At 39.3% G+C, this 12,984-nt stretch overlaps 1 protein-coding gene across 2 annotated transcripts in view; it reads left to right on the top strand.

Annotated features, from left to right (window-relative positions):
• Positions 1-12,984, top strand: part of PLEKHG1 (pleckstrin homology and RhoGEF domain containing G1) — a 138,421-nt gene that overhangs the window by 39,653 nt on the left and 85,784 nt on the right. The window lies entirely within an intron of this gene.

Raw genomic sequence — 12,984 nt, 5'->3', positions numbered from 1 at the left:
GAGATCTTGTTGACGGAGGCTTGTTTTTCATATGGGATACTTAAAAGTCATAGAACCGAAGCTGACCTTTAAGATGTGGGCTGATTTATACAAGGAGGAATTGAATATGCATGATTTCTACTAAAATCAGGGGAATCTTGAGATACTCAGTCTTTCTGAAAATTAGACCATTTTTTTTCTTTTCAAGGTCTTTTAACTTTAAATTCACACATCTGACAGTTTGGTACTTGTTTTCAAGGAAAATTTGTTCTTTAAAAACAATTGTAATCCTGCTAATTCAAGTCCTTCTTCAGAATCACTGCTGAATGTTTCATTAGCAAATTTTTATAAAATATTTTATTTCACGTGAAGGTTGTGAGGTGTTTCTGACAGTTTTGTGGCAAAACTTGTAGTAGCTCTTGTATGCTTGCTTTCTAGATCATTGCTGTCCTCACACAAGGGCTGTATTCATTCAGATGTATGTTTTAATTTGAATAAAGCTTGCAGCTCAGGCTGGTTTATACTGCTTTCTCTCTAAACCTAAACATACACATCTCAAAATTTAGTTTTAAATATTTGTGTTGCATTTGAACCTCAATTTTGACATTTGAAAAGCATCAAGGAACATGCTGCAATATTAATTTCAAAAAGTACATCAATAACAGCAGAGAAAGAAATTTCCATGTAAAGGATATTAAGCTATGCTTGACTGCAAAAGGCCTTTCTATTAATTTCTTTTTAAAATTTACTGTAAAGCTTGGCGCATATTACTATGAGAACTCTCAACATAAGAGATGCAGTTACAGATAGTCTTTCAAAGACTGAATTCTCTCCGATTCGCATGTTGTGTGCTACCCCTCATAAATAAACCCTTATGCTAAAAGCACTGGGACGAAGTCCAATTAGAACCAAAGCCTACACTCGTGCTGTGAGTTAGGCTGTGGAACAAATTGTCGTGTACCTTGTTGACTGCTTCCCTAAAAGTAGCCTATGTGATCACATCTGTGGCTCTCCTAGGTATAATGAAGTCTAAGTGTGTTAAAATTTACACTGATTGCATATTTTATATGTGGAATGTCTTTTCTGGCTGTGGAATGGTGGCAGATACTGCTGCGTTTCAGCTCTCTCGTGTCCGAGAGGAGTTCTGGTGAATTGAGTGAGACATAGGGATGATGTAATCTGATCAAATCTGGGGAAAAGTCACTGTGTCTGTGAAAGGTAACTTTATTTTCTCTTATTTACCCTGTAAATTCATATTTTAATTTACCCTGTAAGCAGCTTCCAGTAAGTGAGTTGCAAGGTTTGCTTTGGCTTTACGTCAGGAGTTAGAGAGGGTAGGTCTTGTGATAGCACAGAGCTGTAGATGGGCTGGAAGCAGGGGTCTGGGGAAAGGAAGGGGAGAGAATGGAAAGAATCCTGCAGAGCATCATTAATGATGGAGTCACTGACGGCATCATATGGCCATCAAACAAAGATTGATTCTCCTCCTTATGCTGGCTGTCAGGGACTGGTGCCTGTGAAGAGGGACGGGCGAGGACTGAGAGCTAGCGTGTGTGCCTGTTAGACACTGAAAAGACAACAGTCTTTGAGGTTAGGACATCCAAGGTGCCAGTTTCCAATCATTTTCATGCTAGCTCCATCCCCAGATTAGAAGGTTGAAACTGAACACAGGATTGTTCAGGTCTAGGCAGAAGAGAGAGAGGCAGGGAACTGCTCGTTTCATTTAATTTTTGGAAGACTCATGAAGCCTTCAGTGTCTCTTTGTTTCTGTAAATGTGGTTTCATTTCACCAGCACTGCCAACAGGTAAAAACCATTCCAGAAACATTCTTGCAGTTAGGCAGGGATCTAGAAACTGCCCTCAGGATCTTGTTCAGTATCTTCAAGGTTTTTGTGTTTTTCAGTAGCTTCTGATGTCTGTCTGATCAAGCAGACACTTAATACAGTGTCCTGCACTTTATCAAGGAAAGCTAAACCTGGAAAGCTTTCAGACACAAAATTTGACTAGAGTGTTTAGGGATACCACAGCTAAAAAAATCTACTCTATGTATGCTTTGTTGTACATTTTGAGGGAATTAGTACAAGATTCCTGTAACTTGAAATCTCCTGTATGCACAGAAGACACCTGAAAAAAGGTTGTCTGGGTCATTAAGAAACCATGCATGTAAGTTTGTATAACTGTTTATATATTCTCTCACACATACAGTATACGCATGTATATACATATATAGAAATGTGTGTATGTAGACATATAGATAGCCTTAAATCATGAGATGCTAAGGGAGCTGTTCCCATGGGTGGCAGGGTGAGTGTCAGCCTCCTGGGCTGTGCAATTCCAGGGTTCCCAAGGCAGCGGGCATGGACGTGGCAGAGCCTTCTCCGGCATGCTGCGCCTCAACGTTCACGTTTGGCCTTTGGAAATAGTCTGACTTCTCCGCATTATTTCTGTTTCCAGATAATATTGACCCTCCCTCCCTCCTTAACCTAATACCTCAGGTTTTTGACCGAGGTATGAGATGCCTGAAAAATAGGAAAACTTCTTGCCTATGGAAACAAGCTCTGTAGGTTTTGAGGTGCAGCAGGCAATTTCAGTGAAGCTTGCTGGAGTGTGTTGGTTTTTATGACGCTCTGTGTTTTATAAACTATTAGCATGAGGGGAAAAAAGCTGAATAACTACCAACTTGAAACACTTTTTTCCAGATTGCAGTAACACATCCTCAAGTACTTAGATGGATTACTAGTGATGTTGGCGAAGTAAGAAATTCATACAATAAAATATAGCTAATTAAAATTATGAGATAATGCTGAGTCTTCATTTTCAAATTACAGTTGTTATTGTATTCTGTTGCAATAAGAGATTATGAAATTATTCAAGCAGTTTGTATTAAAATGTGCTATAACAGAATGTTTAGTAAAACAAAACTTGGTTTAATCTGGATGCTTTGTTTTTAATCAGTCTTCTGAAATTAATTTTTAGATGTTGATAAAAAAGGTGAAATAATAAATAAAAATGAGTCTTCACTTAGAGACCCGTTCTTATGTCTTGATGAAAATGTTCTACTAAAGACAAACCCTGATACTAGTGTCTTCTAATGATACTAAATCATTAGTGCTGTAGTTAGAGCTTTGAGAGATTTTGTTGGTTTATTCTCATAAATACCCTTACTTTCAAAGACTGTTATGATAACACTTACTGAAAAGAACTGCCAGGCACATGCCAGTGGCTGCTTTAGCACTGACTTATAAGATAAACTTCCATAGTCTTTGATCATATGCATCTCTATTTACTTAGCATTTATACAGTTTACTAGTATGGAGAAATGTTTCATTGGTATGACTGAGTCAGAATTAGGAAGCGAGTGTTTAATTTCTCATGTTTAAAATATCACTGCTACTTACATGCATAAATGTTTATGTGAACTTTCTTAATTATTTCCAGACATCTCATTGCTGCTTGGTGGTTGTTTTTTTTTCCAAAGAAATATTCTTGCTATCATTGGCTTTAAAAAAAATTAAAAAAAAAAAAGAAAAGTGTATTTGTTGTACAAATTTCTAACAATTAACCTTTCACATTTATAAGGGTTAAGTTAGGTTGAGCAAAGTGTTGGCAGGGTAACTGATTATCTGGAAACTTTTAAAAAATCAGTGTTGCTTTAACCTAGTGGTGCCCCTCCCTGCCCTCACCTACTGACCCACTGCTCCATATACTCGAGCTAAGCCGTGAAGCATGCAGACGCAGACAATTGAGAAATGAGTTTCCTGTAATTAAGTTACTGTAACTTAGTCCTTGACTTGAGGGTCCCCAGTGAGTGGGCAGACTATTTGCTTTTCTGCCACCTCTTCTGTCAAACCCTTCAGAGTCAACAGTTACATTTATAAATGTCACTGCTTGCTTTGTGCTATTGCAGGGAAAAAACCCAGGAGCTGGAGATTCAGCTGTTGCAAAGATGGAAGTGCATGTATAACACATGTGAAAAATATTTTTCAAGAAGATTGTGTAGCTATCAAGGAGTGGTAGACAAACAAATTAAAACAAAAAAACCCTACCGTGATCCACATAGAACTGTTTCTTAACTGTTTTCCTATGGCAGAGCTATTATATTCTGTTTACAATGGATGCATTTAGAACAATGTACTATGTCAATACCAGGAAGTGGATTGAGTGTATTTCTGTTTTAGCTTGCAAAGGAATTAGCATTTGTTCTGCCTGTGTTTGCTGAAAAGTCACTCTTAAACTTCTAGTATAGTTAACCATTGGAAATTAGGCTGTGACAGGAGTACCCCACCCATTGCACAAATTCCTCCTCTCCCTTGTAGAGGGGCTGCTGTGGTTCACAGCGACTGCTCCTGATGGTGTCTGGAGCTGGGCAACTGCTCATCTGCAAAAAAATTTGGGGGAATGACTGTAGATTCTTCATTATGAATTATCTATTTTTATAGGATTAAAAGAATTTGTTTTGATAGCTTAACAAAGTTTTCATGATACTGAATGGTTTTCATAACAAAAACAAGTGTTTTATCCTTTGGATTGCTGATTAATTTTTTTTTGTCATGATACTTTTGAACAGCTGTTCATAACATAGCTAGGCTTGCCTCAAAGAAACCAGATGATGTCTACCTTAGTACCCATTTGGAAGGCTCCCACGCTCGAAGTGTATGTGTATCAGTCAAGTGCTACTTTAGCAGTAGCTTTATGCAAAATGCTTAGAAAAGGTACATGGATGTGGGAACCTTTATTAGGTTTCTCCAGTCAGCTCGACTGGTTGTTTTTCTGTGCCTTAAAAGTAGAAATCTTTGAAGAGAAACATGTGAGGAAGGTAAACTCCCCCAAACTCGTCTTCCTTTCCCCCTTTCCCCTCCATCTTCTTTCATTAAGCAAGAGCCATGACTTCCCCCCAGCTGGATCCTCCCTTACTGACTTTGTGGTTCACACTCGCATCCTGAAGGAAACGAATGTTACACCTGGGCTTTATAAACAGCCACTGACAAATCCCAGTGGACAGCAAGCTTATGTCATTGTAAAATATCCTATAGTAACAGCAGTGTTTTTCCTTGCATTGTGTATCTGATGGCACTAGTGGGAGCCTACCAGCTGTTACTGTTGTTGTTCGTGCTAAGGCTCATTTAGTTTTACAACTCCTCTGACTTATGTTTGCATGCTATTTCTGCCATAATATGTAATGTCGCACAGGAAAACCACGCAAGTGCAGCCATGTATATCTGTAGACTGCCCAATGGGATCATATCCTTCAAATGCGGTGAAGAAAATAGCAGCGGTATTTCTACCTCCAAATTTTGCTAAGACTGATTCTTTCGTGGCAGGAATGCCCGGGTGCGGTCATTGAGGTTAGTAAATGCTGCGTGCTGCCTTCTGCGCAGCACTGTTGGGGCTTTCAGCGGGCATGTAGCAATGTACTACCTTGTGCCATGTTTATGGAGAAAGTTGTTGTTACACTTTAATATTACTGTACTCGTTTGAAAGAAATGGGAAAATAAAGCATCTTTTCTAAAGCTTTTTCAGATTTTAAGTGCATGTGAAGTCACAGTTAACCATGGTAATAGTGCACTCATAGGCTTAATGGTATATCACTGGGCTGAGATGAGCACAAAAACATCCGTGTGCTGGAGGATGGTGATTGCATGCTTCATCTACCTGCTCCTGTTCTTTGGAACTAGTTTATTATTCCTTGCTCCATTCTCTGTTTCCTGCAGCTTCTTGCTGCCTAACTGAAGGGAAGAGATGTTTGGAATAAACCAACTGTTCTATTTTGTGGACAAGAACTTGTGGTTGTTGGATAACGCTAGATGGGTGAATTTCAACATAAAAGGTCTTGGCTATTTACGCAGAAGGTGGTAGACGCCGTGGGCTTCCCTGGCAAAGGATATTGTGAATGTTAAAAATTCACGTGAGTTGAAGAGGAGACCAGAGGAGTCTCTGGAAGACAGCTCCAAATAAATGAGCCACTGCAAACCAAGGAAATCCCGTTAGCTGAAAATGGTTGGAAGCTAGAAGAATGCTGGGGAAAAATATAGTACATGCTTGCTATGTTCTCACTGTCCCCAGTAATATAATCTTCCTGTGCTGGGCTATTTTTCCTTACTTACTATTCATGGCCTCATTTTGTAGCAGCTTTTAACCCCCGGAAAATCATATCTAGAAGGAGGTGGAAGTGTCTGTATAAAGGCAATATCTGAAATTCTTAACCCTAGTGCTTATAAAAGGAGGTGGTGAGGCCAAAGCAGATTTGAAATCAGAAATCTATTGGAAATGGGAGAAAAGCAAAGCGGAAGGGTGATGAAATTGGATATTCTGTTTCTGACTCCTCGCTAACTTGTTGGCCCCTCTCTGCACACTGTGAGAGGTTGACACATCTTTCTTTGAAACACCGGTTGTAGACCGTTGTCATAACTCTCTTGAGAAATTTGAGCTAGCTGCAGTCCTCCGAAGTTGAAAATTAGCAACAGCCTAAGCAACTGCCGTGCCGTGCAGGTACAGTGGAACAATACTTGCATGGCACTTGCTTTGCTGCAGCCAGACTGCGCTCTGCGGTGTGGCTCACATTCTTTGCTAGTGTTATGCTGCATTAAACCACAACATTGAGTCAGTCTGCTTTTTTCCTGAAGGCATTTTGATGAACTGCCTTAGTCACTGAGCCACGCTGGTTGGGTCCCACTTTCTTTCTCGGTTGCCAGCAGGCTGTTAGCTGGATGGGCTTTTGAACTTCTTCAGCGCGGTGGAGGGAAGGGGAGGAGGTTAGTGGTGGTGGTGGCTCCCTTGATGTAGGGCAGTGAAGGGCGGTGAAAGGTAGACTGTTCTGGACATTGTGAAATGGTTGAGTACAGTAAAGCCTACTCCTCTTCAGACGTGAGGATGCAGCTGCTGTAACGTAGTGGTGGTGAAGTCACTGATTACAAAGGTTGGGCTCTTAACAGGTAGAATAACTTGTTCTTCAAGTGCCAAGTGTTTTCCCTGGTGTCTTGGCTGGCTGGTATCCCACCAGAGATCAGTGTTCCAGTCATCTGCAAGTTACAGAGAGCTTATGTGGCCTGAACTCCTTAAACTTGAGGTTTGGAAAACAATGGTGTTTTTTTTTTATGTTGATGATCCCATGTGTAAAAAATTACTTTTGCCTTTCTGTCTCAATGGTAATTAATCCTTAGCTCTCAAGCAATTAAGAAGTGTAGCACTTTAGTTTGATGCACTTTTTGCTTTTTTATAAATAAATTGTACATGATACAAAATGATGTGTATCATGATTTATAAATAATGTGCATATATTAAATAACCAGTTACGAGTAGTACAAAAATAGGGAGACTAAGTGAGGCTTGCACGAAGCAAGTTTGATGTGTCTTGATGAAAAAGAGCTAGTTTCTTTAAAGGCCTTCTGAATGCTAATGGTCTAATTTATTTCTAAATTGATGTTCCAAGTTGAGAGAAATCTAAAACAATTCAAATATTCCTGGAAGAGCAAAGATTCCTTGTTAACACAAAAGAAACAAGTGGTGTACTAATTTTCTGTGTATTCTAGTGCAAATATACCTCTCAGTTGGATGCTATTTGAAACTGGTTGAAGATCTCCCTCTCCTAACTGTGAGCTTTTTAAAAATTGTTTACATTTAAACTGCAAGCTGTAATTTGACCACCAGCCTGACTTAAAGCTGAGTTTCCTTATCCAGAGTAAAATATTGTCAATGGAATTTTTAACAATATGGTTCTCAACTTTATCATATTTCCATAAGAAACAACACCACCTCCAAATCTCTCCACAAACAGAGCCTGAAAGTAAAACACAACAATGCCACAAGTGAATTCCCAGCATCTGCCTTTCTGATCGGAACAAAAATTTTAGTGGTCTGTTTGCTTTGCTCAAAATTGCCAGTGGAGGCAGAGGGAAGCTGCGATGGGGCCCAGGCGATGGGACCTGCATGGTGAAGGAAGGCAGGGAGCACTGGCACTCCCTCTCCTCCCCAGCTCCTGCCCCAGCATTCTTCTAATGATGGCTAACCCTTAGTGCTTCTTGGTGGGATTGGAGGGGGGAACATTTCCCTTCTTCATGGTGGATGGCCATCAGGAATAATAAACGGCGACTAATTATTAAATTTATTAATTACTTTGAGCTTAGCTATGTATATAAAATACTTCAAAGAAAATGATTGATTGAACACGCCTTCAGAAATAGCCCTTTTTATTTTTGTATCTTGCTTAGCATCTGTCTTGCTTACCATTTCGGAAATGTGCTGCTGATCCTAAAGAAGTTCTTGCAAGTTTAAATTCTCTTTTCCTGTTTAAAAATAATTTGAGTACCATAATAGTTCTTGGAGAAGACCCCAGACAGAGGGTACGCTTTGATATCTCTGTAATACTGCAGTCTTAGATGTGCATGACCTGGAGTGAAAATATAGAAGTACTATTCTGTGATTACAAATGTTAGCAGTATACTTTACATCTGCTTTTTTTAGGTCGGGAATGATAACCATTGCTTCTCTTGAGTTTGAGTTGTGTTTTTTTTTGTTTTGTTTTGTTTTTATGGGAAGGTTTTGTCACCAAACAGAATGGTTATTTTTGTTAAAGCAACTACTACACATTAAATTACTGTTCTGCAGTACTTAGAACATCCTAAAAAGATGTAATTATCATGAAAATTTTCATGTTAGAAATCATGATTTAAGGTAGTTTGCTTTGCCACTTTCATCATGGGTTCAGGAGGTGGGTTTGTTGTGGGTGGTGGTTGTTTTTTTTTTTCAGGGCGGGGGGGTTGACTATCATATATTCTAGGGTTTTTACTGCTCCGCATAGTGTTGTGTGGAAACACAAACAGTGGTAAGAACTCCAGGCTGCTGCCAACTGTGCAGGGTTAATATACAGAAAAAGAGTAATAGTAACAGTCAGTCTTTCTGTTAGTGTTAATATTGATTTTACTTGCACTAATAGGATGTAAAACACATTTAAATACTGTAAAGTCAACAGTTTCTCTTATGTAAATCAGCTTTCATCCCCAAAACTGTGCTTTCCTCCCTTTTGAAATTTCTTCCATATTTTATCTTGCTGCTTTATTCAAGTGACGTGCCAGAAATCTGTTTTCAGATTCATTGATTTCCCCTCCTCCCCAGCCATATTTCTTCCAAAGCAACTTAAAGGACATGGAAGGATAAGAGGCAAAAATTGATTATTTACTACCAGTTAAAGTAAGCTACAACTCTTAAGATAAGATAAATTAGATTGTCAAGGTTACATTCTTTCATCTTAGGCTGACTGCAGCCTTAAAACCAAGAGATCCAAAGTGGTAAAAATAAGGATACAAAGATTTTTTTTTTTTTCCCTTTGAGTTACCAAGGCATGCAGCAGTACAGGCACCTCCCAGTTATTTACCACTTGACTGTGAAGAACTTTGACAGGTACTATATAGTTAGCAAACTCAAGCCTGATAATATTAATTATCACTTAAGATTTGTAGCGGGGGTTTTTTTGTCTTTTAGTCAATTATATGTCTAGCAGTAATTTCAAACTATGCCACTGACATTAGAAGTGGGCTGAGAGGCCTTGATATATCCTAAATTTAGAGAGATTAATACAGAGGAAAGCTTAGTTGTTAGGTTTTGCTTTTTTAATTGGTTCCCTGTAGTTTAATTTAGCTTAAAAAAAAGGGGAAGTTACTGCTTGCTGATAAACCAGAAGGGGAGCTAGCTTTGATGTTTTATGAGCGATAAAATTTTAATAGAAGCTTTCTACGTGTTTTGGAGCAATATCTCAAACTACTGAAGTCATCTTCTTGAAGAGTCAGCAAGCTGAGGAGAGCAGAAGCGGGGGAAAGGTGGGAGGCTGCTTCTATTGCACTGTATTCAGGTCCATTAGCGGTGCAGGCAAAAGAGCCTTGGAGGGGTTAGATTTAGCACACAGGATGCTTTTATTCTTTAAATTAAAGCCACATTATGCTCTGGTAACCTCTTTGGTCAGAACATGCTGTAAAACCGATTGTGCAGTTCAAGACGTTAAGAGTTACCAAATCCTTTGAAAGTAGTAGCTGTTCTTAGTTGTGGGTTTTGTGGAACAGGGCTTAATATAAATTCCATTACACACATCTTGGCAGTGGTCCCCACAACATGTATTTTATAGAATAATTAAAAATGGACACAACTTCCAGGTGCAATACACAATTTTCTTCCCATATGCACACTAGGTAGTCTGTGCTTCAGATGATGGAACGACTAAAATTGTTTACGGTGGTGAGAGTTTGAATAGAACCTCTCTCCTAGCAAGTCTGGACTTTCCTGGTTCAGGAAAGCCAGGCAATCCAAGTTATTTGGTTCTGTTATGTCTAGTTTCTGTCGAGATAGTAATGAACCACATGCTTCCTCTCAATGTCTGTTTGTTAAGAAGGGAGGTTATCAGTTCATATATTTGTACTTTTCACTGTATAAAAATTTCATGTTGATGGTTAAATCTTATCTCATGAGAGGGTATATCTTTCACAATGGAAAGCAACATTTGAAGAATCAAGTTATGTACAGGGCTAATCATTAGGGAATTTTGCCTGATGTCTGGCCAGGAGATGGTTCTGTCTGGTCATGTCTGAAGCAAGCCAGCATTTCTAAAGATGGGATGTCCCGTCTTGAATGTTTTTTTAATTAAATATACAGTTCGTAGGCAACAGGAAATCCTTTAGGAAGATACGACTCTGCTACGACTCTTCCAGAAAGAAAATGGCTGCATTTCAAGGTTTGTCCCCAATTAGGATCCCTAGCCAGTGAGACAGTCTTGGTATTAGATCCCAGCCCTAGGAGCTCTGTAATGATTCAAAATGAAACACAGACTGTGCCTTCTTACAGCTGTAAGTATAGATATATATATAAATGGATTTTTTCTCTTGTATCTCATGTCTTTTAGTAGTTTCTTTTTTCACAACTGAGTAGTAGTAAAGTAAATTATATTTATTTAAAGACTGTATGAATTTTTTGGAAGTCATAGGCTTTCCACTTTCAAAGAAGTGACAGTATTAACTAGAGGCGCTAGTCTACTCTTATAGCACCTGGCACTTGAAAATGAAATTGAAGGTGCCCCAAAGTTGCCCTCCTCAACCTGACCACACAAATATTTTGTGACCTGCTGAAACAGGCAAAGTATTTAAAGACTTGTTCCACTGACAGCTGCTAGCTAGAAAATCCTTCCACGTGACGGAAAGATTTTCTTGAGTGTGAAGTCTGCCATGAACTTGTTGCTCATTTCTCTTTTGAGAAATATTTATGAAGAATGTCCTAATTTTATTATAAAACCATATTTGCTATTAAAGGTAATTGTTTAGTTCTGCTGCTTGTCATCCCTTCTTACTTCTGCCTCTCGAAAGAAAAAACTCAGCCCCACATCTCCTCATAGACCTGGACCCCGCTTCTCCAGACTGGTGTTAACAGAGCAGTGTGCTACGAGCCTGGAAGGAGAAGGGTTCTTGCAATTTATGGAGTCATGGGTGAATGCAAGGAGCTATATGGTTGAGTTGTGTTGCAGGACTGAGGTTTTAAGTTGCATCTCAGAATGATAATTTTGGGATATACAAATATAATTATTTGGCTAGCTGCATATTTCTTGTTAACGTTGTGCATTTAATGAAGTGCTCAGAAATATTTCAAGTGTTTCATAAGAGAACTGCTGAAGGAAAATAATGCCTGCATTTCATATGGCTAAGAAGTCTAATGCCATTGAGAACCTGAGTTCTCGTGTTTGTTACGGTTGTGCAACTCTTACTACAAGACCTGGCTACAGCTAGGATAGCAGGGACTGATGGCTTTTGAACAGGTCTTATGTTTATGCCTAAGGTTTTCTAACAATGGAGTTTGTCTACTGTGCAGCGTTGCCAGGTTGGAAGTGTACTGGCAGTACTGATTTTTTGGCCTACACTCAAAGCTAAAGGGGCTCATGATGATGTGACAAGCTTCATTTGATTTGGAGAAGCAGCAATGGGAACTCACAGTGCATCCTTCAGGGTGCTATACGCTTCTGGGGAAAATGCTCAGTATACCGCTTCCAGAAACTTGGATGTTGAGTCCAGCTTTCCCACTGAGAACAATTGTTTCTAAATACAGCTGTGCCTCTGCAATCTTTTCTTGTGACTTAAACTTTCGTAATATATATATGGACGCTGTGCATTTATCACGGACCACAACTTGATCATCACTTCAGGCCTGGCTGGAATCCACATTATTAATACAGCAGCTCCAGCCCATTTTACCACACATCTTTCGGACAGATGGAGAAATGTGGATATGATTCGGATCATGCCTTTGGAGTCGTTTTATGCTCTAAATCCAACTGTCCCAATGCGTTCCTATGCGTTGTGCTACGCTGAGCTCTCCTGGCCGGGGAGAGGAATGGTACAACCTTATAGGAGCCAGCTTTGGCCCCAGCTGGGGTTGTGTAACCAGGGCGCGGAAGAGTGAGCCAAAACCACCAGAATTACCACGCATTTTTAAGTGCTGAGCCCTCCTTTTTGTGAACAGACTGAAGACAGTGGTTGAGACTTTGTTTGGATGGCAGGTAGATTCTTCCTGTCTGTGCTCTCCCCCAGCTTGATTGCTTTTGGGTGGGTTTTTTGGGGGGATGGTTTGTGGTTTGGTTTTGGTTTTTTTTTTTTTTTTTCATGAGCACTGCTGGGGAGGATCTGACTCAGCTTTTTACATTCTCTTGGTGTTTGTGAATGTACTTTTTTTTTTTTTTAAATAAAAACATATTTTTTTCTTTTCTTGTGCTTTTTTTTCTTTCTATTTTTTACTTCTCTTCCTCTTTGGGGATGCTGAGCCTGTATTTAAATTTTCACTTTTTTGGAGGATAGCTGCAAGGTGACTTTTGTGGGTCCCTTCTTTGAGAGATGGGGAAATCAAAGTTTTGCTGAATATAAAAATCAGTGTACAAGCTCCTAAAGTTCATGAATTTAAAAGCCATGGAATTACTGCAGTGACTGAAGTGTACGATACCCAAAACCAGGTTTGCACCTATCTATGGTGGGAAAATGTCAC

This window comes from Accipiter gentilis, chromosome 5 (genome assembly GCF_929443795.1).
Source record: "Accipiter gentilis chromosome 5, bAccGen1.1, whole genome shotgun sequence".
In the NCBI taxonomy this organism is placed as follows: Eukaryota; Metazoa; Chordata; class Aves; order Accipitriformes; family Accipitridae; genus Astur; species Astur gentilis.
Note: the sequence above shows the minus strand (reverse complement) of the source record. Positions and strands in the feature narration are given on the sequence as shown.